Source organism: Callorhinus ursinus, unplaced genomic scaffold (assembly GCF_003265705.2).
Source record: "Callorhinus ursinus isolate GAN/ISIS: 27379988/994484 unplaced genomic scaffold, GSC_fseal_2.0 scaffold5, whole genome shotgun sequence".
Taxonomy (NCBI): Eukaryota; Metazoa; Chordata; class Mammalia; order Carnivora; family Otariidae; genus Callorhinus; species Callorhinus ursinus.
Genome location: NW_027397067.1, coordinates 7,519,614 through 7,526,837, shown reverse-complemented (window position 1 = coordinate 7,526,837; position 7,224 = coordinate 7,519,614).

The following is a 7,224-nucleotide window of genomic DNA, read 5'->3' as shown; positions in this document are numbered from 1 at the left end:
AGTACAGACCAAACCAATGAAGTCAGAATCTCTTAGGAAGAGACCAGAACTTTTGCTTTTAAAGACTGATTACAGGGATGCCTGGGTGGCTCAGTCGGGTAAGCATCTGCCTTTGGCTCAGGTCATGATCCCAGGGTCCTGGGATGGAGTCCTGCATTGGGATCCCTGCTCAGTGGGGACCCTGTTTCTCCCTCTGCATGCTGTTCCCCCTTCTTGTGCTCTTTCTTCTTTCTCTCTCTCTGACAAATAAATTTTTAAAAATAAAAAATAAAGATTGATTGTAGTCCACAGCTTGCTTTGAGAATCACTGCTTTATGGGAGGTAGCGAGACTCAGAAGACCTAGCAGATATCTAATCCTATTCTGCTGTGTTACAGGACATGCCTGACTGTGATCTTATAAGAGAGACAAGCAAACAAGAAATAAATTCATGGGACACCTGTATGGCTCAGTCGGTTAAGCATCTGCCTTTGGCTCACGTCATGATCCTAGGGTCCTGGGATGGAGTCCCGCATTGGGCTCTTGCTCCTCAGGGAGCCTGCTTCTCCCTCTCCTGCCTGCTGATCCCCTGCTTGTGCTCACTCTCTCTAATAAATAAATAATAAAATCTTTAGAAAAAAGAAAAAAAATTCATGAAACATTAAACAATAAGAAGTTGGGTGAGATCAGTGGAGGTGCCCATTGGGTGGGGCAGTGGGCTTCTCTCAGCACCAACACAGGCTGTGCCAGCTCAAGTCTGTCAGGTTTGGAGGGACACATACTCACTGTTCATCTCCCTGGTTCCTTTCCTCAACGAGCAGCATAATGTCCCAGTGCTATCACACCTGTGCTTCTAATCTGAACATTTACAGGACCTTAGAGAAAAGCAAGATAACCTCAGAGAGTTGGAAAGGCAGGCTGTGCAGGGATAAAGAACAGGGCAGACATGGCCATCAGGCAAAAATGACCCAAAAACTGTTCAGTCTAGTGGCCCTTCTGAAATGGCTTTATGGCGTATGTTCCTGAAATTGGCATTTTTTTGCTCAAGAACAGTCTGTAAGAAGTCAGTATGGATAAGGGATCTGGGGTCTGCCTCGTTCAGGAATTTGGTAGAAATGTAGAATCTTGGCCCTACTCAATCAGAATTTGCATTTTAGCAAGATCCCCAGATGATTTGCATACACATTCAAGTTTGAGAAACACTGTGCTAGACCAGAATCTGATGTAAAAGTGCCTGAAATTCAACATTTCTAACAATCTCTCAGGCAATGCAAATGCTGCTGGTCCAAGCAAATACCCAACATTTGACATTTCCCTGTGACAACCAAAGGAATCAGCAATCACAGCCTGCTCTATCCCTGGTTATCTGTTATGAATCCTTGTGTATTGAGTGAGGAGAAAACCAACTCCAAGTGTTTTGGTTTTTTTTATAGATTTTATTTATTTATTTGACAGAGAGAGAGAGCAAGCACAAGCAGGGGGAGCCAGAGAGGGAGAAGCAGACTCCCCGCTGAGCGAGGAGCCCAGGACCCTGGAATCATGACCTGAGCCAAAGGCAAATGCTTAACTGAGTCATCCAGGTGCCCCTCCAAGTGGTTTAAACAGTAAATGACTTGCATTTGTTCACAAAACAGGAGTTCAGAGGTATGCACCACCACCGCCCCACCTCCAGGAGCCTTGATTTACAGGGACCCAGATACCATCACCTGGAATCCATGTTCTCTCCTGTCCCTCTCTGATCTACCTCGCCCCACAGTGGCATCATGCCTATTCTCTAGTCAGTGATCTCCAGGCTTTCTTCCACTCATGAGCAAAACTTCTGAGGCTGAGAATAACAGCAGATAACATCCCTTCCTACCACCTTTTACCTGTCACACAAAAAGTATGGTGATCAATTTTATTCAGTCAAGTCTGAAGGGCTGTGGGGAACTCCCTTCTGTGGAACCTTTATAGAAAAGCCTGGACTTTCTCTACCCCAGTAGATGGGCTCTCCACACCCCTCTCTGTGGCACCATCAACAGGCACACTTGTCCTCTAGTTTTGTGGTCAGCTTTGGCCAATGCAAGGCACTATCAGAAAGTCAGCAACAGGAGAGGAACAGGATTTTTTTTTTCCAGGGACTATTTTCACATTGACAGTGACTTCATTCCTCTTCCCAAGGCCACAGGCGTGGCTGGCAGGACCCTTAAAGCTACCGTTATCCTGGGTTCCAGTGACTGCCTCTTCCCATTCCCAGTTATGATGGGACTATGCTCTGAGCTACAGCAAAATTTAGGATGCTTCTGGTCCCACTACAGATTCCCTTATACAGACCCTCTGTTCCTTGATCTTTCTTCATTCACCCATTTTAAGTATACCAACTGTTTCCTGTGGGACCCTGACACAGACACATCTTATTTAATTTTGCAAAAGAATATAAAATCTCCATATACACAGAATATTTTTAGAGCTTTATTTCCAAATTTACAAAGATGTTAATAACCAAGAACTTTAGAAACAATGATTTGAAATGTAGAAGATATGCAATACATGTTAATTAGATGTTTAGAACTAGCTGGAAGGAGATAACTTTAGAAGGAAAAAAGTGCTTTCTACTACTGCTCATTTTTTTTCCACTTTAAAAAAATTTTAGGGCTGCGTGGGTGGCTCAGTCCTTAAGCATCTGCCTTGGGCGGGGGTCATGATCCCAGGGTCCTACTCAGCCGTGAGCCTGCTTCTTCCTCTCCCACTCCCCCGCTTGTGTTCCCTCTCCAGCTGTCTCTCTGTCAAATAAATAAAATCTTTTAAAAAAAACATTTTTAGGGGTGCCTGAGTGGCCAGGTAATTAAGTATCTCCCTTGGCTCAGGTCGTGATCCCAGGGTCCTGAAATCCAGCCCCTCTGCTCAGGGGGGAGCCTCCTTCTTGCTCTCCCTCTTCTGTGCTCTGCCTACTTGTGCTCTCTCTCTCTCTCTCTCTCTGTCAAGTGAATAAATAAAATCTTTAAAAAATATATTATTTTATAAAACAAAAACTTAATTGTAAAAGCCTATTGTTTCTTTAAATCAAACGTTAATGTGAAAATAAGTACATATATAGAAAATGGGAAAAGATGGATTTTATATATGTTTAAGCAGAGCACATTTTTGCGCATCCGTTGAGATGTTAACAATGTTGGGGCGCCTGGATGGCTCAGTCATTAAGCGTCTGCCTTCGGCTTAGGTCATGACCCCAGGGTCCTGGAATCGAGCCCCCCAGGGGGCTCCCTGCTCAGCGGGGAAGTCTTGCTTCTCTCTCTCCCTGCTTGTGAGAGGGAGAAGCAGGCTTCCCGCTGAGCAGGGAGCCCGAAGCGGGGCTCCATTCCAGGACTCCGGGATCATGACCTGAGCCGAAGGCAGACGCCTAACGACTGAGCCACCCAGGCGCCCCTAAATAAATAAAATCTTTTTTAAAAAATGTTAAACGTTGTTCTTACTAAAATGTTCATTCTGAGAAAGACAGGAAAGTTTCTATTTTGTGACAGTTGTAGCAATACACCATAAACTGGCAACGGAACTCAGAGGACAGAGGCGAGGATTCAGGCCCGGGCCCGCACCCGAGCTGTCCAGGAGGAGACAGTGGCGCGGATGGACCGGCGGGCTCCGGTCGGAGGGTTGGCTCGGGTTCGCGCCCTCCCCGCAGGGCAGAGCCTGGCGGGGAGAGATGCCGGTGAGCGCATCACCCTGTAGTACACTTGCAGGGCGCCGGGGGGCGCCCGGAGGCCCGACTCTGCCGGGCCCTGGGGTTCGGGGCCGAGCGGGGGTGCCCGTGACCGACGGGTGGCTCCCAGGGCCCCGCGGAGTAGGAAGGGTGTAGGGGCCGCCGGACAGTCCCGGGGCAGCGGCACAGCAAAGAAGGCAGGATCCGGCTCCATGAGGTCCAGAGGGGAAGTGTCCGGCGTGGGCAGCCGTCGGCTGGGGGCGCGCCCAGTCCCTGACAGTCGCGCTAGTGGCCGCAGCGGCGGGCCCGCGGGGAAGCCCTGCTCGGGGAAGGACAAGCACATGGCCACGCGGCTGCCTGAGTTTAGGAGTCGGGGGTCGGGGGCTGGGGAGAGCCAGTTCCAGTTACCGGGCTGGTCCTACAAGGGCCCAGCGCCGCGCCGCCTCCTCCGGGAAGGCCGCTCCTCCCGCCCAAGCCCGCCTCGATGGGGACAGAGCTGCTTCCCAGCTCTCAGAGATCGGACATCTCTCCAACCCGAGGGAAGCCCAAAAAGCGGCGGCCCACGGGCTTTTTCAGCCAAACCACAGGAGTGTGATAGTGGAGGTTAGTATTAACCATTATGCCAGAACATGAACACCAGGAAGTCCGTCAACCAACGATTACTGGGGCAGATTTCACCACTTCGACCAACTCAGCGTGTTGGGACGCAGTCTCAGTCTTGCGATATTAGGGTCCTTGAAGGACAAAGCTTCCTGGAAGAGCCAACACCTGCACCAGTAAGGTAGGCAACTTAAGGACAGTCTCCAGAAATGAGTACCGCCAGCAGAATTTATGGACAATTTGGCTGAGATGGGACACGGAAAGAACTGCTCTTTTATGTAAAAGATGGCATTTGAGGCGTGCATTTTCTTCCCTTTCGAGTGAAACGTGCGCCCCCACTGAATCCCCTATATTTGAAGTGCAAGTATTTTCCGTTCACGTGAACACAGATTTTGCAAGTGTGAAATGGAGTCTGATGACTCTTAACTGTACATGAAAGGATTAAGTCAACATACAAACTTACATTGACCTGGAAATAGGACAAGTGGGGCCGACCCCACTGAAGAGTGCAGAGAACCACCCCCAGGGAAATAGAGGTTTATCTTCTAGGAATACAGGAACGCCAAATATATACAGTTAACTGAAAAGGCAAGCTGCAGAATAGTAGGAAAAATGTGATCCCATTAGTGGGGGAGGGGGAAGGAGAAAAATCCTACATGTCTTTAGGATTGTAGATGCGGAGAAAACGTGCCCAAGGGAAATCAGGATTTGTAAGCAGTCACTAGCTCTGAAGTTCGGACTGGGACAGGAATAATAGTTTTCCCTTGGTGTGGTACTTAAATTTTTATTTTAAAATGGGAAATTAAAATTTTAATAAAGCTATTTACGCCGAAGACAATTATTTTACATTGGTAAGATGATAATAAAGTTCGGCCATTTTATTCCTTCTGTTAAAAAAAAAAAAAACCCTCCCTCAACTTCAAAAGACTGAAAGCGGAATGAGCTGGAACTCCTCACAACTAAAGGCCACCGTCCCCGGCTTTTCTAACACAAATTTCAGCATCAAAAAACAAAACAAAACAAAAAAAGAGCTCAAGACTGCAGCTTGTCTCGCTTGAAATTCTAAAGCTTTGAAAATTTTTCTGAAAAGTGCTGTTGAATGCATTTCCAGCTCCAATTAATAACAAGCCGTTTTATCTGTATAAATCTCTCAATTTCTTACCTGAGAAATGAAGAAGGAAGGAATCGGCTCTCTTATAAGAGCATTCGAGTTTTCTTTTTTAGGGAGCCTTGCCTGATTAGATGATACCTTTAAAGCCTTTCCCCATAGCGCAAAATTTCGTGTTATCATTTACACCTGAAGATGGTAGCGTTTGCTCTTGACCCTCTGTTTAATTTCGTCTCCCGCCCCCAAGATAATTGTGCACCTGCCGGCCAATTGTTTCCCCAGAGGTAAAACTACCTACACGAACAAAGGTAAAGCCACTGACGCACCCACGCGGGTTCTCCCGGAGCCCCCCCTGCAGAAACCCACTCTTCCCACGTCCTTCTCGGTTATCCGTGCCTGCGCCCCTGCTCTCCGTCTAGCCTGGCGTCCGGCGCAGCTCCTCGGCCTGCGGGGGTCGGGCCCAGCGCAAACCCACGGCGCTCAGCCTTGGCCACACCTTGAAGACGCCGGAAGCGAGCCTGGCCCTAGGCTCGGCCCGCCGCCCCCGCCGGCGCCCCGCTGCTCACCGCCGCCTCGCCCTTTGCCTTCCTGTCCCCGAGGGGGCTCAGCGACTCCGCCCAGGGACAGGTGCCCAAACTGGCCATCACCGCGGGCAGCGCGCTGCGGGTCTGGCTCTGGTCGCCACCGCTGCCCCCACAACCCTTAGCCTTGACAAGCCGCCTCCCCCGACCGGGGGCAGGGGCTGGGAGCGAGGGTGGGAGAGCCCCGGGGGCTGCTCCGGTCTGCGGGGCCCGCCGTCGCCGCCGTTCCTGGACAGTCCCAGCCCACCGCGCAGCCAGCGTCCCTTGCCGGCCCAGTGACACTGCGGGCGCCCCGGGCCCTCTCTGCACTGATGTGACACATTGAGAACCGCTGCTCCGTACGCCCAGCTCCACACGTGCGGCGGCGAACTCAGGCGCCGAGCGTCGGAACGCGCAGCCACTCGCCCGGTAAAGCGCAGCCAGCGGATATTGGGTTTAATTTTACGCTAAGCAGAAAATAGCATGCCGAGACCCCAATCCCCTCCCCTAGTCGGAGGAAAATCAGTCCCGGATGTCACGTCCAGATGACCTTCTGAAGATTCCTCGCGGCAGGCAGGCTCCTGAACCAGTACAAAAGGGAAGCCCTTGTTCCAACCTTCGAATCGGATTCGTTTTAGGCCGAGTATACCCGCGCTGGGCGGGCACAAGGCCACAAAGCTAAGGGCTCAAAACTCCCGGAGGCAAAGCGCACGACATCGCAGTCTTTCTGTCCTTGTTAAAGGGTGGCCTCGCTGGCGGTGCTCTCCTTGACCCACACTCCCGGCTTTTTTTTTTTTTTTTTAGCACCAAACCTAAGATCTTTTACCTTCTAAGTTAAAACCATTGCAGAGCCTTGCTAAAATGTTCCCCTGAATTAATGGCAGCCAGGGTGCCGATTCCCAGCGAGGGCAGCGCGGCACCCTGGGCTTCCCGTGCCTCTTCTGCTCCGAGACGCCCGCGCAGGAGGGGAGCGCCGCAGCCTCCCCCGGACGCAGAAGGACAAGAGGCGGAGGGGTGGGGATGGGGGTGGAAGCCGACCTCGGAGTTAAGAGATGCCCCCCTACATGATTGTAGTTTTTCTTCGCGTGAAGCTTTGGGGACACTCTTCTCTTTCTCAGTGGGTGTAAGAAGTGTGTGAATTTAAAATTACAACCAGGGTGGTAAGTAGTGCCTTTTGTCTGGATTCATTGAAATGCCATAAAAATGGATAGCTTTCCGTATAACCCGTGCATCAGTATTCCATCTCTCTCCCCACGAAAGAAAGAAAGAAAGAAAGAAAGAAAGAAAGAAAGAAAGAAAGAA